Source organism: Podarcis raffonei, chromosome 3, assembly GCF_027172205.1.
Source record: "Podarcis raffonei isolate rPodRaf1 chromosome 3, rPodRaf1.pri, whole genome shotgun sequence".
NCBI lineage: Eukaryota > Metazoa > Chordata > Lepidosauria > Squamata > Lacertidae > Podarcis > Podarcis raffonei.
Window position 1 is genome coordinate 91,072,796 of NC_070604.1, and position 26,967 is coordinate 91,099,762.

Sequence of the window (26,967 nt, forward strand, 5' to 3'; positions counted from 1 at the left end):
GACCATGATTGTATGTTACGTTGATGTAATCAAACTGTCAAATTAATGAGATGTCTGAGCCTGAGGTTATCATAATAGAACATTTCTTGGGATTTGTTCCACTAAAGGTAGCTTTATGACAGAAACTCTTCTTGGACGCTTGAGCAAATTGGATTACCAATTGAGAATTTGCATGGTCAGGGTTATGCTAATGGGAGCAACATGGAAAGCAAAGAAAAGGGTTTACAAAAGAGTCCTGGACATAAACCCACTTGTCTTCTTGTGCCCTGCCATGTAGAAACTACAATGATGCCACATAGCATTGTCCAGAAGCAATTAGTTTCTTCAGTTTGGTTCAACATATCTATAATTATTTCTCTGCATCGACTCAGCATCGGCAAATTCTAACTAGCCATGTATCAGACAGACATAACTGTTAAGCCATTGAGCATAACAAGATGGGATTGTCGGATCAATGCTTTGAAACCACCGAGATATCACCTTGGTAGTATATATGATGCTTTAATATAGATCTTTGATGACACATATCAAAGAGATGACACATATCTAAAAGGTTTATCTGAAAATATTTCTTGAACTGACTCTAAAGCCCTTACTGATGCATTTGTAAGTTCAAGTTTGTGGTACATCCTTTTTGAAGTCATCTTGCAAGCAAGCCACTACAAAATAAGGAAGCTAATTTAAATTCAACCGCAAGCAAATTGCAAGTGACCAAGATTTACACCTTGTGGACTGCAGGTGTGATGACGGTTTTCATCAAGTTTCAATAGATGCTACTAAGATTGCAAGCAGCTAGGAATGCTACAAAACTTTGAGAGAGAACAAGTTGGAAAAAGGAGAAAGAAATAGCAGTTTAAGTATGAGGGCCAAGAAGAAGCACCACAAGATCTAAAGCAGAAATTCAAAGCGACGACTCAGCTACATTAGTAAAGATGAAGCGCTTTATATGCATTATGGCACTGTGGAGTCCTGTTTTTTTGCCAATGGGATTTACCTGTATGACGTTTACAATGCGTTTAACTGAATCACTTCTTTGATGTATCTAGATCCAGCCCAGGTTTCTACTATATGTCTTAGACATGCTATTCAATCTGTTGAAGAGCAATTCCAACAGCTACAGCAATATAGTTACCTATTTGGTTTGCTGTATCAAGATATATATATATTTACTGAAGATGTACTTAAGACCTACAAGGATACTAGTTAACTTGGCAACTATATCAATTGAACATGCCCAAGAATCAACACTTGACCTGAAGGAATCGGTGACAAAATTTGCAAAGGAAAAAGAATGCAAAGTGAGATTTTGATGTGCTCGAAATTGAAACTTTTAAGAGACTAACATTTTTGCAATTCACAAGATCATTCAAAATGATTTGTGTGCTAAAACAATCTCTTTTGTATTCGAGAATGATAATCAGAGATTGTTGCATTACTTACTCTTGCAGTTTAAAATAATTTAGCAGCTTCAAGTTTTGTGCCTTCCATTTTTTCTACAAGACATCTGTTTCTGAAATTCTAAGTTAGTGTTTTTTTGGCAGGGGGTTCAAGTAGTTAGCTTCATATAGGGTGCAAAATAGCCTGGAATCTGTATTGAGCCTTAGTGTGGGAAGTCTGCTAAGAGAGGATGGGGTCCACCTCTATTCATTTTGCCAAGGACCCCCTCAAACCTCAAGCTGGACCTGATTGTGCATTATTACAATCTCTTCTCTTCCCACTTCATGTGATATTGATTTACTCCATCTGTTCTGCACTGTTTTAGAAGCATAAGAAGGCATTTGCTCCACAAAACAGATTTGCCCTATTGTAATGTGTTAACACTAGCTCAAAAAAAAACCTGTTAGGCTATATACTTCATTGTTGCCTTGGTGATCATGCTTAAGATTTTACATGGCTGTGTACTAGACCTAGGATGTATCTTCCCACTACCCCTCAGGGTATTCTTCCAAATTCCTTCAGGGCAAAGGAGGTGGGGTAGAAACCTGAAGAACAAAAATTCTAGCAACTTTCAATAAAACATTAAAAATCATACCCCAAATCTTTGTCAAATGGAAATAGAAACAATGATCCACCAGTGACAGGTATAGAAAAATCAGCGATTATCTGAAATAACACACCCCTCATGTGTGCGCAAGATAGAGACTGGCTAGCTTATCTGAGAGCACGCTGATGGTATTATATCCCTTCAAATTTTGCTCTGGATTTCAGGGTTCCAGATTATCTGATCTTTCTTCCAGAGCAACACCAAAAATGAAAGAATGGTGGGCTGCTGATGTTTTGATTTTCAGACTTTTTAAAGATTGCTGCTTGTAATTTGCTGCAAGCTTCTATACAGACTACAGATTGACACCGACACACACGCACATTGGTAATATCCAATGTTAGTCTAAGACAGAGTAGACCCACTGAAATTGAACGTCTTAAAGTATTTAGGTGATTCCAGTGGTTTACTCTGAGTCTTACTAATATAGATTATGAGTAGGAGTGAATCCCCAGTAGTGATGTATGGAAGTGAGAGCTGGACCATAAAGAAGGCTGATTGCCGAAGAACTGATGCTTTTGAATTATGGTGCTGGAGGAGACTCTTGAGAGTCCCATGGACTGCAAGAAGATCAAACCTCTCCATTCTTAAGGAAATCAGCCCTGAGTGCTCACTGGAAGGACAGATCCTGAAGCTGAGGCTCCAATACTTTGGCCACCTCATGAGAAGACTCCCTAGACTCCCTAGACTCCCTAGAAAAGATCCTGATGTTGGGAAAGATGGAGGGCACAAGAAGAAGGGGACGGCAGAGGACGAGATGGTTGGACAGTGTTCTCGAAGCTACAAACATGAGTCTGACCAAACTGCGGGAGGCAGTGGAAGACAGAAGTGCCTGGCGTGCTCTGGTCCATGGGGTCACGAAGAGTGGGACACGACTAAACGACTAAACAACAACAATAGGAGTGAATGAATCTGTCAGTTTCGATTTCTCAGTTTCTCATTCTTCCACTCTTAAATTTGGTTCTCCAACATTTACATAAGCTTTTTTTAAAAAAAAAAAAATTCTTATGAAAATTTGGCAGCATTTTTGTGTGAATTTCTCCCGATTCACTCATTTTTGTGTGCAGTATTGCATATCTTCTCCAACGTAATGCATTTCTAATGCATTACTATGTCCATGTTATGCACATTTTACTTTGGTATATATATATTTGTATGCAATACCTGGCTGGAGAACTACATCAAACTTTGGAAAGTGAATTTGGAAAGATGGTTGTGCTTCAGTTCACATATTGTTTCAGAAAGGGCAAATCAGATATTTTCATATTTAAATGTGAGCAGAATCAAATTTCTTCCCCACACCTAGCTTTCACCCATTGTTTAAATCACAGCACCAAAATCCTGATCTGATTACAACAATATTCCTTTTATAAAAATTGATTAAAATTGATTTTATAAAAATTGATTAAAAGCGATTTAATCAGTGTTCACATGCACTACAGTTGATGAGCTAAGTTGCAAATGGGGAAGGTGAAACTTAAAACTGCAGCAGATATGTACCACTTCCAAAAATAATTACAGAAATCCTCTCAATTAAACTGGAGGGCATGTGGAGAAGAATGCAAGCCTGAGTGCATCCAGGGAACAACAGAAGCATACCATCATGCCCTTGAACACCAGCCACTGGGAAACAACAGCAGGAGAAGGCTATGGTGCTCATATCCTGCTTTTGGGCTTCTAAACCACAGAGCCTAGGGCTTGCCAATTAGAAGGTCAGTTGTTTGAATCCTTGTGATGGGGTGAGCTCCCGTTGCTCGGTCCCTGCTCCTGCCAACCTAGCAGTTCGAAAGCACGTCAAAGTGCAAATAGATAAATAGGTACCGCTCCGGCAGGAAGCTAAATGGTGTTTCCGTGCACTGCTCTGGTTCACCAGAAGCGGCTTAGTCATGCTGGCCACATGACCTGGAAGCTGTCTCAGGACAAACGCCGGCTCCCTCGGGCAGTAAAGCGAGATGAACACCGCAACCTCAGAGTCGTCCGCGACTGGACTTAACGGTCAGGGGTCCCTTTACCTAGGCACCAGGTTGTGTATCATAAGAACATACTGCTGGCACTATACAGGTCTTTGGACAGATCCAGAAAGCCTCTTCCTTTATTCTTAAAAGGATGGAAGAAATCTGCTTAGTAATTTTGTGTTACCAGCCAAAAAAAATCAAGTATCAAGGTAAATGTTAGAGTAGATGACCATCCTTCATGTGAAAAATTCAAGCATCCGTTCACACAAAATTATCGGTTTGGTTTGGTTTGACAGCACTAAGCCGAAGAATGTAAGACCAACTGGAGTTAAACCAATACTACATACGGCATGGCAGTAAACCCTAATAGCAGCCATAACAATAAAAATAGTCATTACAAGTACCTACTTACGTTGCAGAAATATACTAACTTACATGGGTGCAAGTCACTTCTGAGTAGGCATACACAGATCCCACTGTTAATCTATGAGGTAATGAATCTACAGTAGTTGCACCCTGCAGATCAGAGGCATGCTGCAATCTGGGGAAAGTCTCCTCCTAAGATGCCACCTGCTCACAACACATCTGTGAACAGGTTTGGTTATTTCATTGCCAAATGGTCCCACTTAGGAGGAGTTACCCAATTGTAAAAAAGCAGCTAGGTCAATTTCAGAGTAGACCCACTGAAATCAGTGGAATTAAGTCACAGAATCATAGAATTGGGAGGGACCCCAAGAGACATCTAGTCCAACCCCCTGCAATGCAGGAATCTCAGCTAAAGCATCCATGACAGGTGGCCATCCAACCTTGTTTAAAAACCTCCAAGGAAAGAGTCCACCACCTCTCGTAAGATGGAAAGTGGAGAGGCAGTGATGGCTTTGGGGAGCCATATACAATACTGGTTGGTGAGTGAGAGTTTGGATCAGTAAGGTGGTTGTGCAAGAAGTCTGGGGGCAAATTTACCCCACACCTGCTGCCAGAGGCAATTATCTCATTTTGCTTAACAATAGAGCCAGTTCGGTGCCTGGTTTTTGTTTCATTTGCTTTAAAATGTATTCTTCCTCTCCCAATCTCAATTCAAACTTTTCACTACAAGAGTAAAATAAACTCACTCTCCTTCCAAAGAAAATGCAATTTGAGATTTGTAGGATTCTGAGAATGAAGCCAGTTCTACCTTGGAATTCCATCTGGCGTGGTTTATACATGCCTATTCCAGACCTCAAGGCTTCCTGCAGTACATATATCATGCCACCATTTTATATAAGTAAACTGTCAAAAAGTATCATGATTTTCTGATCCTCTAAAATGACTTTATTTGATCTGGAGCTGAATATGGACGCAAATTGCATACACTACTGGTCTAATGCTGTCCTGAACCCCAGCCTACCTGGAAGCAAGTCAGTATGTCAAGTCCCCATTTTAGGGTCATTCCACATGTCCAAAGTCCCACAGAGATCCTAGGGCATCTAAGCTAAGGTCCCTCAACATGGGCAGTTGAGCAGACACAGCCCCTCACCTCTGCTGCCCTTTTATACTTTGCATGTTGATTGCTGCATCTGGGCTTGATGAGGGAGGTGAGGAATCACCTGCCTCCTCCCAGAGCTAGCGAGCCCCACCTGGCCAGCTGGAGAGCTGGGCTGTGGGCCCTTGCCTCCTGGAATGGCCCTCCTTCTGCTCCCTACACCTCAGAGCCCACTGTGTTTGTGGAGACAGGGGCCCTTCTGGCTCTGGTGATGGGTCCTGATGCTCTGTTTCTTGTGCACTGAACCCTATTCCCTCGTCCTCCTTTGTCACCCCATGAGTACTTCCTACACCAACCTCACCTTTCCCATCCCCAGCTTGACCCAATGTGTCCCAGTCCTGGCTGCATCCCTCACTGGGGTCCTTTTCCTCCTCCCCATTGTCCTGCCAGTTCATGACAAATGTAGGCTCAGCTGAAAGAAGGTCATAAAAAATATCATGATAATGCCATGTCTCATATACAAATATGATGCAGGAAATGTCTGGTGTGCAGCGAGACTGTGGGAGTTTGGCAAGTTTCCATGGCTAATCTCATGCTTTCCGACAGTCCACCTTACGACATGTTGGAGCCAAGTCATCTTTGCGGATGGCTACCAAGTGATAACTGCTAAAGTTTGCCTAACAGTTAGTAGAAGCAATTGTGTGACTGCCCCATAAGTGACAGCCACTGCATCATAATTGATAGATGTGTGGTAGAAGGCGCATCACTTGCCCATTTGGCTTTTATTGTTGGGCCTCATGCTATAAAAAGCAACATCCATGACAAATTCCTAACATGTAAACAGATTACAGCAGCTTCAAAAGTTCAAAGTATCAAGTGATAACTGCAATTAGCATACAAATAACATAACAGATGATCTCGCTGTAAATTAGAACATCGCAAACTAAGGGCCATTTCTAATTAAAGCTGGACATAATGAAAGATGTGCATAGCAAATTCTAGCAGCATTTCTCCAATTAGCTGTTTAAAATTATTAAAGTGTGACAAGCCTATAACCAAGAAACTCGCACTGATTTTATATTTAGATAAACAACATTTAGTGTTAACTGCTTCTAATAAAGATGACATATTGACTTACATAATGTAAGAAAATACCATTTGGCTGCTGTTGCTCTTAGGAGCTTATTGCATGTAAAACATCCTGCCCGTTAAAAACCACACTAACACTGGTGATCTTAAACAATTGGATTTGAAATGAGACTTAACTGTAAGTGGATATGCAGGCATGAATCAAAGTCCAGGGCAAAGGCTGAGATTAGTATGGATCTTAACACTATTTCCATCAATGCAGCCTACGGAATACACAGTGAAGTCAGAACTACAGACAGATGGCTTTCTAAAGATATTAGGCAAACCCACCAGCCTCTTTCCTTGGGTAAACTCCATTAAAATGAATTATCTTATGCAACCTCCGTTCCGCTCAAATCCTTTTAAATCACAGCAGAGGCTCCTGGGGGATGGTGTCCATTGTTACTTATGTATGTATGTGTTGTATGCAATGTTGCACTTGCAGTGATTTAACAAAATGATACAGCTCATACTCATGGATACAGAAAACAAAGCAAAGTAAGATAAATGTGTGAATCATGCTTGTTAAGGGAATAACTAGACTGTGACATAGCTGTTAGTGCACTTACAATAGGAGACTTGGAGCGAATATTTAAAGACAATTCGATTTGTTTCTCCCCCTCCCCCCGATAAAAGCTTTGACAAAGCATTTCCCCTGAAGCAACTAGAGGGGTGGTGTTGAAGAATAAAAATGAATTGGGATCTAGGAGAAGATGCAGAGACTCTAGAATTAGAATTTCTCTTGGAATTTCAAGGATACAGTCTGGTAGGAATCTAGTTCCACTAACAGCTCAGCTACATTTTGGCCTAGGATTTCCAAATGCCACCCCAAAATCTGCTTGATCTATGGAAATCTGGCAGAAAAAAAGCTTTTTCCTAGCATAGGTACTGTATATATGCAATGTCAGTTGCTAACCCCTGTAGATTAAGCTATGGCAAAAAGGACACACATAAGCACTACTAAAATCTTTGTTACTGAAGATCCATCTACAGTGGTACCTCAAGTTATAGATGCTTCAGGTTACAGACGCTTCAGGTTACAGACTCCGCTAACCCAGAAATAGTACCTCGGGTTAAGAACTTTGCTTCAGGATGAGAACAAAAATTGCGTGGCGGCAGCAGGAGGCCCCATTAGCTAAAGTGGTACCTCAGGTTAAGAACAGTTTCAGGTTAAGAACAGACCTCCAGAACAAATTAAGTTCTTAACCCGAGGTAAAGGTAAAGATAAAGGGACCCCTGACCATTAGGTCCAGTCGTGACCAACTCTGGGGTTGCGGTGCTCATTTCGCTTTATTGGCCAAGGGAGCCGGTGTACAGCTTCTGGGTCATGTGGCCAGCATGACTAAGCCACTTCTGGCGAACCAGAGCAGTGCACGGAAACACCGTTTACCTTCCTGCAGGAGTGGTACCTATTTATCTACTTGCACTTTGATGTGCTTTCGAACTGCTAGGTTGGCAAGAGCAGGGACCGAGCAACGGGAGCTCACCCCGTTGGAGGGATTCAAACCACCGACGTTCTGGTCAGCAAGTCCTAAGCTCTGTGGTTTAACTCACAGTGCCACCCGCGTCTCTAACCCGAGGTACCACTGTACATAAATCTTCCAGCCTCTAAACAATAAGGCTATAGGTTCCACACCACTTATGCCCAGAACAATTCTACAGTACTCCATGGCACTTTCAATTAATTAAGGACTTGCATTTGCTAGTTGCCTCACAGCATGCCTCTAGGTGACATTCAATAATTAAGGTTTAAACGAATATAAAACATAGCACTGAATGTTCTAAACAATTCCATGAAAAGAACTCACTGCAAACAAACAGAACAAAGTTGCACACCTTCACTAAAATATCCTGATCACATAAAAAGAGATACACCAAGGCCGAGTCAAGCCGGCCAAAGATGAGCAAAGCATTTGCTGCAAATTTGTGCAAAGCTTTGCAGCTAAGAAAAAATATAGAGGTAGGGTGGAATGTGCAAGTCGTGTCTCAATCAGATGCTGAAAAGTCAGAATTTGAACTAAACTATGAAAGGCTCTGCAGAGATGTCTTAGCAGGAAGCACTGCAGTTGTTGGGCAAAGATCAGGAGAATGGTAGAAGGGTATTCCACCTGGCTAGTTAAGTAAGATGAGCACCGCACCCCATAGTCGCCTTTGGACTTAACCGTCCAGGGGTCCTTCAAATTTTACTTTTATTAGAGAAGTAGGTTCAACAACCATAGCTTTGTTGCATAGTTTAGAAAAACCTCCCAGATGCTTTCAAGTACATTTTCTGCAAGTATCAAGCTACTAAAGAAATAAAATAGGGATATTATGAGATCACCAGCCAATTTTTGAAAGCACAAGGGATGGAAAATTCAAGCATAAAGGAGAGGGTGAGATTTATAAACAGGAGAAAGAAAAAGTAAAAGGTAGGTATCCAACTCTGATAAGACAAGGATTTGAAGAATTACTCCCTGAACAACACTGGTAGGCACTGGTAGCCGTTGGTAGCCATTTTTTTAAAAAAATGAGTTCGGCTTCACAAATCCCATCCATGCCATCTAAGATAGTGGCTGCCACCATATCTAAAGGCATTTAACTCCATAATTTAATTATGCACTGTGTGAATAAGTACTTTATTTTGTACATCCAGTTCTAAAGTATTTAGTAATTTTTGCAATCTAGATGACAAAAACTCACATGTCTACCATCTAGATGTGTGCAAAGGGGCAGAAAGAATACATAAGTGACTGTCAAATATCCAGAGATTTGCTATTCATCACTGGAGACCTTTTCCTCCTGATATTTGGACTACAAGTTCCATGAGCTCCAGCAAGCACATCTCATCAGGGATGATGGGAATTATAGTGCAAAACATCTGCAGGGAATCAGGCAAGGGACTTTGCTACAGATATCCTATCATAACACTGAGGAATCATTAATGAAGAGCCAATAGGAGTAAATAAAAGAAGAGAAGGCAAGATGAGAAAGGGGAAAACACAGTCAGATGTATAATATGAGGGAGCTACCTGCATGAGATTATTAGGGCTGCAATCCTATGCACTTGAGTTGAGTAGGATTTATTTCCTTCCAAGAAGAGAGAATTGCAGTGCAAGATAGCAAAGCAAGGTAGAGGAATCTTTTTCCTCTACCTTGTTTTGCTCACTGGAGAAAAATCTGTTTTATTTTCACTTGTTGTCTCTTCCACACAGATGACATGAACATCTGTAGCTATAAAAGTAAGTGCAGATCTAGACAGATGCCTTGAAAAAAATAGTGCTACCTGCTGCAGACCAGCTTTTCTGCTCAGATGAGCAACTGGAACATTGAGAGAATTTTAAAGGAAAGAAAAGCCAAGGACAAAAGATCCCGGTTATATTTAAAACACTGCTGGCCCAGTCAAGCCTTACTATTGAGCCAAAAAAACCCCTCATATTTTCCTTCCCTCCTCTTGAATTGAGTCCCCAAATTCATATTCTTTTCTATATATACCAAGCATGCCTGGTATGTAATTTCACTACTGAAATCTCATATGTTTCTGGACTGGTTTCATTAGTTTTATCCAAAACAGAAGGCAAGTGAATACTGAACAGTCAAAATAAATTTGTGCCTGCCTTTTTCATTATCTGTATCCCTTATCGGTACGGATACTGAATCTTCCTTTCATAGAATCATAGAATTGTAGAGTTGGAAGGGGCCCCGGGGTCAGCTAACCCAACCCCCTGCAATGCAGGAATCTCAGCTAAAGCACCCATGATGGATGGCCATCCACCCTCTGCTTAAAAACCTCTAAGGAAAGAGAGTCTACCACCTCTCGTGGGATGGAAAGTGGAGAGGCAGTGATGGCAGTGATACAATACTGGTTGCTGAGTGAGAGGTTGGATCAGTAAGGTGGTTGTGCAGGGAGTCTGGGGGCAAATTTACCCCAAACCTGCTGCCATAGGCAATTATCTCATTTTACTTAACAATAGAACCAGTTCTGTGTCTGGTTTTTGTTTCATTGCTTTAAAATGTATTCTTCCTCTCCCAATCTCTGCTTAAAGAACTCCGATGAAGGAGAGTCCACAACCTCCCAAGAGAGTCCAGTCCACTGTTGAACAGCTCTTAAAGACACTACCCTCTAACTTCTCCTGCTTTTTCCTGTTCTGATAGGGACGACTCTTGAGCCCCAGGTGGGAGTGAGTCAACATTCTTTCTGATGGTTTAACAACAGTGATTCAGGGTCTTTAGTAAATGATGCTATCTACAGAGTGCTGAAGCAACAGAGCTGCCTTCATGCTTTGCACTCTTTCTTCAGGAATGTCTGACTGACTGACTTTTTAAAATTAAAGCTAAGAGTCTGGGGGCCCTGCTGACCCTGTCCTCCTGCAAAGCCGGTCCGTCTATTCATCTGTCTGCAGCTTAGGCTGGAACCCATGCACAAATCACACGCATCCTCAGTGGGCCACTTCCCACATATGTTTTCTTGGTGGGCCACACATAACTGAAGAACCACCTATTGAGAGCCTTCCACATGTACCTGCACATACACTCAGTTCACCATCAGAGGCTCTGCTCTGTGTTTCCCTGCCAACAGGACCTTTTCAGTCATGGCACCTAAACTGCAGAACGGGCTTCTGCAAGAGGTCCAGCTGTTTCTATTTCTGTGAATAGGGGGAATGTGGCTATTTCAGCAGGCATTTAGGATATATGTTTATTGATTCAGGAGTCAGTTTTCTATTGTTGTGGGTTTTGTTGTCCACAATTGCTGTTTTGTGGTGGGCTTTGTTGTTTTGTTGTTGTGTTAGTGACTTTGAAAGTCTTTAAACAAATAAATACATGTTGCAATCCCCAGGAGACAACAAAGACAGGCAAGTGGAGCTACCTTTTCCCTAGAGGCTGCAAGTTATACCAACCTGCTTTACACACCTTCCCCACAGCATGCACATGAGAACTTCATTTTTGACTACTTTCCCTGTGGCACAATCCTCTTCCCTTTGTTCAGATGAAAGAGAACCTACATACAGGCCTTTCTTTTATTGTTTTCTTGGATAACAGACCTTGATCAATAAGCAGAAGGTAGCCACTGGCTTAGGTTTCATCTTCAACCCCAAGGTACATTTTGGCTGCCACTCATTTGTTGCTTTCATGAATTCTACATGTTTCAGGAACTGTGCCCATAATAAACAGAACTCTTAGTCCCATCCATCCAGCTTTCAAGGTGCTGGAATGACAAATAACTTTGGAAACAGCAAAGAGAAACAACAAGAATGTTTTCCCCTCCCCATTTGAACACCCTAATAATGTTAAGTCGCTTTGCTGAAATATATTTCCTAATGCTATATTATTTATCATACGTGCACTGAAAACTCAAATTGCAATGCAGAACAAACAAAATGTAATCATGGTCATTAGGCATGTGACAAGTTTCCAACTCAATAATATTAAGTAAGCACAGTTCCAGGTCCACATTGGAAAAACACTACCTCTGAGTTTTGTTTTTTACAATGTTTAGCCCCCTTCTCCCCCCGCAAAAAAATTAAGAGCGATTTTGCCAGGGCCAACACTGGAAAATTCCATAGTCTTCTTTGGTGAGTCCACAGTGTCAATGCTGAATGGATGGAATTGTCTTTAAAGCACCAACTTGCCAAATTGATCAGTGAAACGTCCTGCCTTGTTGTAGGGCAAATCAAATCCCTCCAACAAGCCCCCTCTTAATCCTTGACCAAGGATCTTACCCAACGTCTTAACCACCAAAGTTGTGACGATTGCTATGAGGTAGGTGAAACCTTTAGGCAGGACCATTTAGTCTGAAGGAGAAATTCCTCCCTGGCCCCGAATGTGGCGAATGAAAGCTCCATAGCAAGGTTCCATACTAAAGGCACCAACCCCTCTGGTGGGTGGGTGTGAGCCATGCAACAAGAGAGGGTGGGTGGGAGATACAAAGGCAACCACTGTGCCCAGGTGAGGAAATGGACCTTATTTAAGCCAAAGAAGCAGACCTGCTTGAAGACTCTGGCAGGAGTCCCAGTCAGCTCCACCCAACCAAGGCTCGCCTTCAGGGGCGCTTGCGATTGGCCGTTTCGCAGACAGGCCAAATTCAAATCCTTATGGATGGTAGAAGATGATGTGATGTCTCCTGCTGGCCATTGAGAACTGCCCCAAGGAGCTTGGCAATGGCGGAGCGACACTGCCGTGCCACACAACTGCTGTGTCATGTAGGAGGGGGAGCAGACATAGTTGAAGTCTAAGCACACACTTTAGGGGATAAGCCCCACTAAAAACCACAGGCAACTCATTTCTGAGTAAACATATTTAGTACCTTTGTGGGATTCTAATGGAGAATATAGCACTGTACTGTATTAAGTTCGCTGTGCAACCATTGTTCACTCCACTGCCAGCTAATTCAAGAATAAATTGTAGAGTAATTCAAGAGTAATTCAAGAGTAAAGTGTGGAAAGGAGTTGCATACGAAGCACTGCTACTCTGCTGCTAATTAAATTGCTATTTTCTCTTTACATGTAAGAAGATAGCAGAGACACATCCATCCAAGCTGCTATTTTGAAGGGTGCTTTGTGATGTAGCCAGACCTTCAAAAGCCAATAAATAAGAGAGAGAGAGAGTCTGCTTTGCAGCAATGTATGGTTGCCTTGAGGGTTCTGTGATGTGATTAGGACAGTCAATGGAGTTTTATGACTAACAACAAAAAGGAAGGGTGCCCATCATGAGCAAGAAGAACAGCCTGACCCAAACTAAGATGGAATGAGTAAAAGACAGCATCTGCCAAAGAGAATAAGCCAGTGTGGTGTAGTGGTTAAGAGCGGTAGTCTCGTAATCTGGGGAACCGGGTTCGCGTCTCCGCTCCTCCACCTGCAGCTGCTGGGTGACCTTGGGCCAGTCACACTTCTCTGAAGTCTCTCAGCCCCACTCACCTCACAGAGTGTTTGTTGTGGGGGAGGAAGGGAAAGGAGAATGTTAGCCGCTTTGAGACTCCTTAAAAAGGGAGTGAAAGGCGGGATATCAAATCCAAACTCTTCTTCTTCTTCTTCTTCTTGTGAGACCACAAAAGCTACGCAGGTTCCTCGAGGCAACCTTCAATGTAAATGAGGTCAAGTTTGCTGAGAGAGCAATACAGCATAGAAAAGCATATCATTGTGGAATCCTTCTGTTAATTTATAGCTCAGGAAGTACTAAAATAAATTGCCATAGTACATGTTCTGCCTAGTTAGCCTTTATGAATTGCGAATGCATTATTAAGATTGGAGCTTTTTGATCTGTATTGATATTTCTGGAGCAACATCACTCTTTACTCCATGCAAAAAAAGAAAGAAAGAAGTCTTTAGTGCTTACCAAAGTCAGTACTGCACAGAGAAGTATGCACTGATCATCTGCAGAGAGACCACATTTTATCACCATTCATTAACCACCCCAAATGTAGGACCAAATGGATGGAGAAGTATATTAAAAGTAATTAATCCATGCTAAATGATTTGGATGTGCGCACCATTGGGAATGTTCAGCCATGGAATGAAGATATTTGCATGGCTACCAAACTTGGTAGAGTAGCTACCAATCACACGTTTGTTTTAGCCAAATAGCAACTGCAAATTTGCAACTAGACAAGCAGTGCCTTCATCTTCTTCAAGCTTGCACACTGCTGAAACAGTATCCTAGTTGCCTGCCTTGTTCTTTAATAGTTGGCAATTTTCCTAAAGGGGGAATGCAATGAGTACTATGGAAGTTGCTTAAGTGTGCTCTTTCTCTCTCTTATTCTTTACAAGTAGGAGACACAGGATGAACTTCAAAAGCAGTGGTCGCAGTAAGTTTGCTGACTCTCTAGCAGATTCTGGGGCTGCTACTGAGGCTGCTTGAGTGGACAGCAATTGCCAGTATGGGCCAATTACATTAGAAGAAGAAGAAGAAGAAGAAGAAGAAGAAGAAGAAGAAGAAGAAGAAGAAGAAGAAGAAGAATAGTAGTAGTAGTAGTAGTAGTAGTTTGGACTTGATATCCCGCCTTTCACTCCTCTGAAGGAGTCTCAAAGCGGCTCACAATCTCCTTTCCCTTCCTCCCCCACAACAAACACTCTGTGAGATGAGTGAGGCTGAGAGACTTCAGAGAAGTGTGACTAGCCCAAGGTCACCCAGCAGCTGCATGGGGAGGAGCGGGGAAGTGAACCCGGTTCACCAGATTACGAGTCCACCGCTCTTAACCACTACACCACGCTGGCTCTCCATCCATGACCACACCAGACTCTGCTATCTTCTTAGCTGCCAGTCTCTGCTGCCTTCTGGAAGGGATGCTGAATCCCACTTCCCAATTCAGCAGCACTCAGTGGTAGTCACCTAGCAAACTATTGCTGCCAGCAAACCATTGCACAAACCACCATTGTGCTCCACACTAGCCAAGATGCCTGTCCTGGGATTTTAAAGCTGGGAACTGCATAGCAACTGGAATGGCATAGGTTCATTGCCATACTCTTTCCCCCAAGGAGAAGGGACAGCTGCATAGACTGTCAACACAGTTCCATCCTATAGCAGATGCCTGTTTGAGGTTCAAAAAAAGTATGTCTAAAAAAATAATAGAAGAGCAGTGAGGATGGAAAGCAAGTGCCAGAGATAAACAGTGTAGGAGCCACTACCAGAAAGTCAATTAAATTGTTGAGGAGCTGGTAGAGGAGGAGCATTTAGTATGCTTCTAAACAGGTATGTTTCCAACTCCAGAATAATAACATGAGTACTGCACTCTCACTAGCTAAGCGAAAGAAAGCTAATCATTTTTGTAGGGCACTTGACAACCATTTTAAAGAGTAGGCTACTATATTATAGTATGTTACTAAAGGGCATTACAGAAAATATGAGCTGTTTGACTCCATGATAGAAATTTAATGCCTTAGATTTCCCTGATCTTTCAGAGCTCAAATTCTCTGGCTTAATGTTTCATTAATGCAAGTACATGAACATAATGCACATTTTCTTATTCTACACCTCAGGGGTTACTAGTGGCTACATATAAATCAATAACAGCAGTAATGGTAACACTACAGGAGCAATGAACTTGAATATTCCATTACTTCTTATTTATCTGTGTAGTAAGGGTAACAGAATCAATATATGAAACCATGAATACAGTTGGAAAGGTTTGGGGGCGGGGGGATAGAATAGAGTAGTGAAGAATATAAGAAGAGGCTTCTGGATCAGGCCAATGGCCCATCTAGTCCAGCATCCTGTTCTCAGATGCCAATCAGATGCCTGTGGGTTCAGACATATACATCGTAAAGATGGGAACCCCATAAACAGGACCTGAGCTTCTTGCCTCTCGTAGCTTCTTTGACTCTGCTCAACTATGCTTCCGCGCTTTTGGTCCTGACAGTACCTCTCTTGATCTGAAGCATATATAATACTGTAGTTTTAAACAAGTCCTGGGCATTGGGAAGAGAATTCGCTCTCTTGACTTTACTATTCAACTTCCCTTTTACCAATTGCCTCATTTGGGGAAAGTGAATTAACTTATGGTCTGTGTGTGTGGTTTGGGAGCTGCACAGTCAGGGAAATAACAATACTGTCCAGGGTTGTAAAGACTGCGGAAAGAATAATTGGGTGTACTCTTCCCACCTTGGATCAAATCTATGCTTCCAGGAGTCATAAGAAAGCTGCAGAGATAGAGCAGGATAGTGCGCAGCCCAGAAATGATCTCTTTCAGCTTCTGCCTTCTGGAAGAAGGTAAAGGTAAAGTAAAGGGACCCCTGACCATTAGGTCCAGTCATGACCGACTCTGGGGTAAGTGGCGCTCATCTCACTTTACTGGCCAAGGGAACCAGCGTACAGTTTCCAGGTCATGTGGCCAGCATGACTAAGCCGCTTCTGGAGAACCAGAGTAGTGCACGGAAACGCCGTTTACCTTCCCGCCGGAGCGGTACCTATTTATCTACTTGCACTTTGACATGCTTTCGAACTGCTAGGTTGGCAGGAGCAGGGACCGAGCAATGGGAGCTCACCCCATCATGGGGATTCAAACCGCAGACCTTCTGATCGGCAAGTCCTAGGCTCTGTGGTTTAACCCACAGTGCCACCCGCGTCCCTTCCTCTGGAAGAAGGTACAGGGTTATAAAGACTAGGACTAGCCGCCTGAGAAACATTTTCTATCCAAATAAGATTTTGGTTTTAAACACAGTGTAAGGTAGTCTCTATGGGAGTATATTGTATTTAATTATGGGGTATCAGAGTTTTTAGGGGGCTAACCAGGCTGGGAGAGCTAGGATTGCAGGCTTGTGGGTTTTGAATGGCTGATGTAGATTTTTTCAATTTTGTTGTTCTGTATGGGACAATGACAATAAAGTTTATCGTATCATATCTTTCTCTTTGTTCTACAACCAATGCTGCTTTGTTCCTCCACAATCATTCTAGTAATCACCACCACCCCTTACATTTATAGGGCTTATTCGATCTTTCTGCCATTGCTCTTTGTAATGACCCTCATTTACTCTACTATAATTTAAGTGAACTGTTCCAAACATAATGGGCCAATTTTCATCTGATCATCTAGTTCCTCTGTCTTTGTATTTAGTCTTTCATTTAATCATTTTTATGAACTGATTGATTGCCATTGTATTTAATCATTTTACTTAATTAACCGAGAGAACTATTTGTTTACGTGGGCTCTCTGTCTGTTCAGTCAGCTACGTATTTGTTTATGAATTCTTCCTCGGGCTTGCCTATTTGATTATCCCCAGTCACTTAGTTAAATTTACTTCATTAATAAATATAATTCTTGCCTACCTTAAAACCCACTAACTTGTCCACCTTTCACATGTAACTGCTCTGCAATTACTTGATTCTCATAGCTCATTTTTACTTTCCCCCTCCTCGTTTATTTCTATCTCAACCCAATTCTTCACGTGCCTTGATTTTATATTCCCAATTAATCCATTCAGTTCTCCTCTTCTTTTCCTTTCCATATTGCAAGCATTTATTATCGAGGGTGTAGTAGAAATTTGTATGACTGCATATATGGGAGGGAGTATATATGCTGACTCCTACAAATTTGCAATTCTTAAAATTAGGATCTGGAGCACCACAGGGGATGCCATTTACAAAGCATTGTTGGAGAAGATTAAAGAACATAGTTGCTGCGGAGACAGAGTCAGTATTATTCCTAAGCTGCCTTCTTTTCAAGGATTTCTTTGGAAAAATGTTTTGGGATAATATGCTTTTGAAAGAAAATAGTCTGGAATTATAATGCTGGTCTTGGAATATTAGGTAAAGGTAAAAGGTAAATGACCCCTGGATGATTAAGCCCAGACAAAGGCGACTATGGGGTGCAGCGCTCATCTCGCTTTCAGGCCAAGGTAGCCAGTGTTTGTCCACAGACAGCTTTCCAGGTCATGTGGCCAGCATGACTGAACTGCTTCTGGCACAATGGAACACTGCGATGGGAGCCAGAATGCACGGAAATGTCATGGAATATTACTGCTCCCTCTTCCCTCTTCATACCCTTCCTTAGTTTTCCCTTTCTTGCTTTGATCTTTCTATTTCCTCTTTATTGTGGTTGTTATTGCTTCATGTGTATTAGAAAATAAAGAAATTATATAAAAAAGTCTTACTTGCCAGTATTAATAATTCAACCAGACTTTAGAAGGTGTGTCTTTTTGGGTCATCTACTACACTTTCATAACATTTTAGGGATATTTCCATAAATAAATCTGAGAGCTTAAGTCTGACAACTACTCTGGGATTTTGTTTCGTTAAAAGTGATATTTGGATCCAAAACAGGCTCATGAGGGAAAGAGTTTATTTGGGGTGTGTGTCATTTTTCACATACGCTCAGATGTGGAAATAATATGTCTGAATGTTATGAATATGGAAAGAGCATATTGGACTTATGCCCTGCTTTTGAGCTTCTCATTGGTAACTGTTTGGCCACTGTGGGAACAGAATGCTGGTCTGATCCAGAAAAATCTCATCTTACTTTCTTACAGTTTGGATTCCAAGTCACTTCTTTATGTGACATTATGTTTAAAGTACACCAGTTTTGCTGAACATGATTCCAGCTGAAATCCTGTTCTGTAGGAGTATATATCTCCCAGTTCCGCTTACCTGGAAATATTCAATTCAGTGGGACATAGAGTCATGCATAGGACTGTACTGCTGTAAATTAGGATCCTAGTGTACTATGTAAAACTATTAGTTTTCAGACACACAAAAACTGAGACCAGACAGCAATCCACTAACAAACTGGTTTAGTGCACAGAGCTCTCTCATTAAGTTAGAGAAACATTTGGGTCTTAAAATAGCCTCTCTTTTTTGGTGAGGTATTACTGCTCTACAATTTCAGTAAATCCGAGCAGTTAAAATGCCACAGAAACTAAATGACCCCAATTAATGGTAATAAAAATAAATTTGGTGCCGAGAAAGAAGATAACGGAGTTCATCTCCTTACACTGAATCAACAGCTTTTCTCTTAGGATTGGCTTTAATTTAAGGGCAAGGGCAAAATTAAAATCATATGTAGTGATTTTAAAAAAGGATACTTTATGGCTCTGATCACTCTTCATTTCCAGCTGTGGCAAAGTAGGGGTGGAAGAATTCTCTTAGTACCTCATAGATTCAAGACTGCTGTGGGTCATTAATATTTTGAATTTTAAGTAGTACTTTATTTGAATCCATGCACTGATGTAACATAGAAATGTCAATTATCACCTCTCCTTTTAATGACACGGATACACCCCGTGAGCCACATTTATGTTTAAAGAAGAACAGTGCAAATATAATGATGGGGTTACAATGCATGTTTCAAAAACTCATAAAGCAGCCTTAAATGAAATTCAGATTTATTATATCTAAAGAAAATAAGGGTTCTCTTCAGTTACGATGTTTCCACATTTCAGCACCATTTTGGATTTCGTTTTTTGTAGTCCTCATGGAAAATTTGTCATCATTTTAGTGCAGATTCTTTCCTACTAAACACATTTTTTCTATGCAACTATGCCTAACACATTTGTTGTTGTTGTTGTTGTTTAGTCGTTTAGTTGTGTCCCCATGGACCAGAGCACTCCAGGCACTCCTGTCTTCCACTGCCTCCCGCAGTTTAGTCAAACTCATGTTGGTAGCTTCAGGAACACTGTCCAACCATCTCATTCTCTGTCGTCCCCTTCTCCTTGTGCCCTCAATCTTTCCCAGCATCAGGGTCTTTTCCAGGGAGTCTTCTCTTCTCATGAGGTGGCCAAAGTATTGGAGCCTCAGCTTCACGATCTGTCCTTCCAGTGAGCACCCAGGGCTGATTTCCTTAAGAATGGGTAGGTTTGATCTTCTCACAGTCCATGGAACTCTCAAGAGTCTCCTCCAGCACCATAATTCAAAAGCATCAGTTCTTCAGTGATCAGCCTTCTTTATGGTCCAGCTCTCACTTCCATACATCACTACTGGGAAAACCATAGCTTTAACTATACAGACTATCGCACAATTGCACTCATTTCACACACTAGCAAGGTTAAAATTATACAAGGCAGACTTAAGCAATTTGTGGACCGAGAACTCCCAGAAGTGCAAGCTGGATTTGGAAGGGGCAGAGGAACCAGAGACCAAATTGCAAACATGCGCTGGATTATGGAGAAAGCTAGAGAGTTCCAGAAAAACATCTACATCAGCTTCATTGACTATGCAAAAACCTTTGACTGTGTCGACCACAGCAAACTATGGCAAGTTCTTAAAGAAATGGGAGTGCCTGATCACCTCATCTGTCTCCTGAGAAATCTCTATGTGGGACAAAAAGCTACAGTTAGAAGGGGATATGGAACAACTGATTGGTTCAAAATTGGGAAAGGAGTACGACAAGGCTGTATATTGTCTTCCTGTTTATTTAATTTATATGCAGAATTCATCATGCAAAAGGCTGGGCTGGAAGAATCCCAAACCGGAATTAAGATTGCCAGAAGAAAAATCAACAACCTCAGATATGCAGATGACACAACCTTGATGGCAGAAAGTGAGGAGGAATTAAAGAACCTTTTAATGAGGGTGAAAGAGGAGAGCTCAAAATATGGTCTGAAGCTCAACATCAAAAAACCTAAGATCACGACCACTGGTCCCATCACCTCCTGGCAAATAGAAGGGGAAGAAATGGAGGCAGTGAGAGATTTTACTTTCTTGGGCTCCATGATCACTGCAGATGGTGACAGCAGTCACGAAATTACAAGATGCCTGCTTCTTGGGAGAAAAGCAATGACAAACTTAGACAGCATCTTAAAAAGCAGAGACATCACCTTACCTAACGCATACATTTATGCAAAGCAATGTTCCTAAAAGTGCATTTTTGTAATTCTTTTTTACCTAATATATTCATTTTTTGTATACTTTACTTGGCTGGGAAAACTGCACTGAAAATTCAGGTAAGTGCACTTTTCAAAGGGTGGCCTGTGTGTTTCAATTTGCACAGGGTTTCGAAAAGCGAAAATTAGGTGGGGTCACCTTCAAATGTGAACTGAGTCAAATTTCTTCCCCATCTGCACTCAAGGTGCACCGATAGACTAAAGGGTTGAGGAATCTGATGGGATATAAAAGCATAACCCACCTACCTCATGCTGCACAACAAGCGTTGAATTGACCTATAAAATCTCCTTCAAAGCCATTTTATGGCACTTATTGAACAAATGGCTTATATTATTGTAACTAAAATGACGTCCCATGCATGACAAGCGGGACTACGTAGTAAAGAAGAAAACACACACACACACACACACACACAAATGGGGCACAGGATCCTCAGTGGCTATGTAGGGGGCTGTTAAAGGCTTCCCCAGCTCCATATGCTGTGCTGATGTGAGACTCTTCCAACAAAACAACCCTGACAGCTGCTGCTGAGCTTCTGGAGAGAGCTTTGCTTGCTCGCAGATACCTTGAAAGCAATTAATAGGATCACTGCTGAGGAACTTCAGATGTTAACTTTTTTTAAAAAAAAAAAAGCTCAAAAATATGCCTTTCCAGTTACACTTCTAAGCGTGAGATCCTAAAGCTAATTGCTTCCTCTCAGGCCTGCTGAGCTTGAGAAAAGATGCTTTTATCAGACATGCCATACCATAAACGCTCACATATTTTAAAAGCATTGTGCTCTTTTCTCCATTCTTAGACGAAAAATCCCCTGCTTAGCCACGTTCAATTTACTGATGTTAACTAAAAACAATTACTTGTCACTTAGTTGTGCTTATTACTGAGTGCTTTAATTTAATTAAGTTTTTTTGTGAAATGATTTAGTAAATTAATTACTCAAAAATGAAAGAAAGTATTAGTAAGAAAACCATTAAATGCCATTAATAAGTCAATACATTACTCAGGAAATGAACTCAGCTTTTATTACTAGGAATTGCCATCAATTACTAAATATTGCTGTACCAATTACTGTACTTGTGGAATGGAAAAATTATTGGGTGACTGTTAATAATGTCACTTACAAATTACAATGGCAGAAAAGTGGTTAGTAAATTCTTTGCTCTGGGTTCACATATTAGTGGGTAACTTGTCACAAAACAATTATTCCTTTTAAAAAGAACCATGAAGTGAATAATGTCATGCATTTTACTGGGCTCCCGTCTGCCAAAGCAAAAGGATGAAAGCTTATCCTTTTTAAGAAAAACGGAAATCGGAATGGTCAATGAATTAAGAAACTTAAAGCTACTGATATTTGGCCGCAGTTTATGCTTGTAGAAGACTCTTATGAGACCTGCATGCAATAGCTACCATTGGTTCAGTAAAACATATTGTACTTTTGACACTACATTACTGATACCACATAGTGCTTTTAAAAAAGGATAAATTTTAGTTCTGGCCTTACAAAGACGAAAAACACAGCTCGTAGAAGTCCAGGCTAGCTTTTGAGCTGATGTCAGTGGGCTACTTACAAAATTCACAAATACTATTAAATCATAGAAACATCCCATGAGGCACAGTCAGTTCAGACACAACTGCTTACAGGTCTGCCACCCACCTCTGGAAAGTGGTGTTGTGAGTAAATAAAGTGTGATACAGTATGCATTCAGGGCAAGTACCCAAATTACTATTATTAAGGCAGCTTTGCATGGAAACTTCTTGTAGTAAAGCAGCTGTTTGCGGTTGGCTCTTTCAACAAAAAGCAGAAAAGCTGTAATGACAGGAAGCAGCCAATCTGACAGTTGCAACACCAAGACCCTTTAGGATGCAAAGAAGGATGAGGAAATGGTCTGAAACACGCCAGAGGTCCAAAGCATTGGGCCAGATGGAACAAGCAAATGGCAAATCCTAAACTAGACCACACGTCCAATCCAGGGAAGGAATGCAAAGCCAGGGGACAGGGGACACAGAGGAGCACGGCCAGCTCCAACGAGCCATCACCCTTCCAACAGGGTGGGTATTATTATTGATATAGATATTATTATTGGGAGCCTTAGATCAAGTTAGATGGATCATGACTTACTCCGGTTATCATAACAATCCTTCCCACACAGGCATAACTGGAAGATCTGACCAGAAAGCAGTCCTTAGACTCTTGTGTTTCCCAAGAGTCTGGTCTTCCTAGCAGCCTGTTCTTATGAATTCCTGGTCCCTTAGGCTGTGTGCACACCATACATTTAAAGCACCCCTTAAAGAATCCTTGGAACTGCAGTTTGTTAAGGATACTGGGAACTGCAATTCTATTAGAGGTAAACTATAACTGCCATGATTCTTGGGGTGGTGGTGGATGTGCCTTAAATGTGTCCGTTCAGCATTAGACAGATTGCTGAGGAATCAACGTATGCTGAAGCACAGATGTTATGCAGTTTGTTGGAGGAATATTTCCTATCTGTGGTAGAAAGGAAATAAAAAAATGAGCAAAGAAAAGCATAATTTTAGAGGAAGTAACTGCAAAGCAAAAATCCAGCAAAGGATCCAGAGACTTTCGCTGTGTTCACACACCCATTTATTCAGCATTCACTGCGTTTCTAGTGCTAGGTTTTCAATCTGTGTTCACATGGCATTAGGCAAGACCATGAGTAGGTAAACTAAGGCCCGGGGGCTGGATCTGGCCCAATCGCCTTCTAAATCCGGCCTGCGGACAGTCCGGGAATCAGCGTGTTTTTACATGAGTAGAATGTGTCCTTTTATTTAAAATGCATCTCTGGATTATTTGTGGGACATAGGAATTTGAGCATATACTTTTTTCAAAATATAGTCTGGGCCCCCACAAGGTCTGAGGGACAGTGGACCAGCCCCCTGCTGAAAAAGTTTGCTGACCCCTGGGCAGGACACTATGTATCCTGTACTTTTTCGTAAGATTCTACTGTTTCATGTGTTGTTTCTCAAACCAGCTTCACACGGATTGGAGTCCTTAAGCTGTTCTTAATTTATCTCTAGCCTTTGCATAGGATAATTGCATCCCCACTGGTCAAAGCTTCCTGGTGTGTGTGTGTGTGTGTGTGTGTGTGTAGAACTGAACTGAAGCTGTGCTGATGTGAACAAATAGGGAAATAGGTGAACTCATCTTTAATTTAATTACATAGGTGGGACTCCATTTTAAGAACTTTAAATGGTGGGCTTGTCTCCCCCTCTTGCTTTTTATTCCCCTCCTCCATTTCTGAAAAGGCAGCACTTGAAAGCAACATAGAGATTCATTTGTCCCTTTATTGCCCTTTTGTTGAAACTTTGATGGCCCAAAATGAGACATCACTTGAACACCACACACCTCCATTTCAAAAGGTCAGTGCCTGGGTTGTATCCAGTGAAATAATTGTGCACATAGGATGACTTCTGTGAGCCCAGTGGATTTTTCCCTCCCCATAAGTGCTGCCCACAATAACCCCATATCTTCTCTGGAAAGCTGGAGGAGAAACCCCAAAGCAGATCCGAGTGGGTGGGTTTCTACCTGCAAAATTCATTTAGGCTGTGTTCACACTCTTGTTTGCTGTGCACTCACTGCATTTCCAGTGCTGAGTTTTTAATCTGTGTCTGCACAATGCTATGCAAAATGCATATGCATCCTGTACTTTGATGTGAAATACTAATGTTAGAGAATGTTGTTTCTCAAACCAGGTTCACACCAGTTGGTCCTTAAGCCTTTCCTGATTCATCTCCAGCCTAGGTGTGACAAACTGATACACATCAGACATTAATTGCTCTGTTGTTGTGAGCAGCTAGGGGAAAGTGCTATGAAATGCAGGGGGGGGGAGGACAACTTCACTGAGCACTAAAGACTGTAATATGAACACCCCCGTAGTTTAATTCAGCTCTCTGCTCCAGGCTCTGCTTCCTAGAAGGTGGGTTCCTACAGCTCTGCTTCTTTAGCTATTTAGACAGCATTCACTGGCAGGCACTGAGTCATTCTTCTGCCAGGCAAAGAAACAGAACCTACTAGTCTTTTAATACTTTTATGTTTCTCCTTATACATTTCCATTCTAGATTTAAGTTGTTGCCAGCAGAAATTGCAAAACTGTCCATCTGGCCCTTCACAGTGCCCATAGATATGAATTAAGTTACCTAAACACAGCTGGATAACAACTCCCACTAGGCTTTAAAGTACATCATACTTCACAGATTGCTTTTACAGTTTTTAATTTATCCTAAAACCACCACAGTGGTGGAAAGAAGTATTGTTATTTTTCTTTGAAAAGGAGAAACCTAGAGTAAAAAAAAATAAAGCTTTGTTCTAGCAAACGGCATCAAAAGAAACTGGAAACAACTTCAAAAGATTTATTCAGAGTTAGAACTGCAACTTCGGCAACTGTCTTAATATCACGTAACAAATATGTGGTACAACAGGAATATAGACCCTCTTAAGTTCCTAAACCAAGGTTACCTCTTATCCTCTCACACACAAACATTCTGTGTAATAAGAAGAATGCCTCACTATAAGGCATGAAACATACTGTGGTAACTATAGAGTTAAACATTATCTCCAGGTACTATGAGTTGGAGCTATCTTGCTTCATATGAAATCACTAAGAACTTAGCACATACCTACTGCAAGTTTTGAAATTATAGCAACTAGTCAGTGTTGAAACCTGTTAACATGCTTCCCCCCTGCTAGAGTTCCACCAGGTTCTCCTTGTATTGTGTACCTGTTCATTCTTACCACGTTCACATTAGTCTCAGGGTCAGATTACAACCTGCTGAGCCTCTAAAATGTGTCAAGTTTAAGTGGTTCCCACAGCATTGACAAAAAATGTGTATTTATCTAACAGAAGGGACAATGAAAATATAAATAATCCATAGTCTGTCCTAGCCACCCATCTTCAGATACACACACCTGAACCCAGCAGTCTTGAACCCAGCAGACTGTGGGAGAGGGCACCTGGTCAAGGGGATGCTATCACAATAGACCACTGCAACTCTGCCTTGCACAACCCACCCAGAGCCTGGCAAGCAAGGCGGAAGTGCTGAAAAAGTTGTGGTTGTGGAAGTGAAGTCTGTGTAAGATGTGTTCAACCTGTACAACTTTGGTGGCTCCCTAAAAGAATCTCAACAACCTAGGGAGTTTTTGAACCTCTTTTTCTAGCAAAAAAGCACTGGTTACTGAAAGACCAAAACCCAAGCCTTGCAGCATCCAGAATGCCAAATTTTTCACATTCATCATGAGCCAAGAAATATTATGCACAAGTAATTCAGATCACCAAATCAATCAAGTTTGATTGATTAGAGACAACATTGAATTTCATTTGACATCAGTAAGAGTAACAACCTATTCAAAACAGAGTCACAGGCTGCTGTGTTAAATAATGAATACTAATGACAGGATAGGGCAGAAAAGAAGAAGGAAGACTCATTGGATATCACTAGGTTGTAGGGAAAAGTAGGGGACTAGGATTCAAGAGGAGAGATGGAGCTTTAGGTAGATAGAAAGTGGAAAGACCCCCCCCCCCCCAGTTCTAAATATGGCAGGCATTGGTTTCATTCATTTAAAATTTCACTGAAGGTAAAATCATAATTATTCTTAACTTATCGATTTGCAGACCCTTTTGAGAAACTTTTCTTGTCTGATTTTGGCTTTTTCTCAAACAGACCCCCAGATTTGATTTGGATTTCTACACAGGTAGTATTTTGGTGTCATCTCCACCTCCAACCCATCTGAAACCTTTTCTTATGTGTTTCTTATTTTCCTTATATCCCACCCTTCATTTAGGGAGTCAAAATGGTCTCTTGCTTTATCCTTGCAATAGCTCTGTAAGGTAGAACAGGCAGAGGCACACAGAGTGGGTGCCTGGCCCGAGATCCCTCACAGTATATTATGGATGAGATGAGATTTGGACAAAGATCTCTTTAGAATCCAGTACGCTAAGCACTACACCACATTGGCTTGGGAACACCTACCATGGGAGTCAGTTGACAACAGCAGCATATTGCCATAAAGAGACAGGCCATGCTCAGACGTAAACTTCATTATGTTCAGTGGGGCCCTGGGCCCCTACTCCTTGATCACTGAGGAT

At 41.4% G+C, this 26,967-nt stretch overlaps 1 protein-coding gene across 1 annotated transcript in view; it reads right to left on the minus strand.

Annotated features, from left to right (window-relative positions):
- Window positions 1-26,967, minus strand: part of ALK (ALK receptor tyrosine kinase) — a 579,386-nt gene that overhangs the window by 184,290 nt on the left and 368,129 nt on the right. The window lies entirely within an intron of this gene.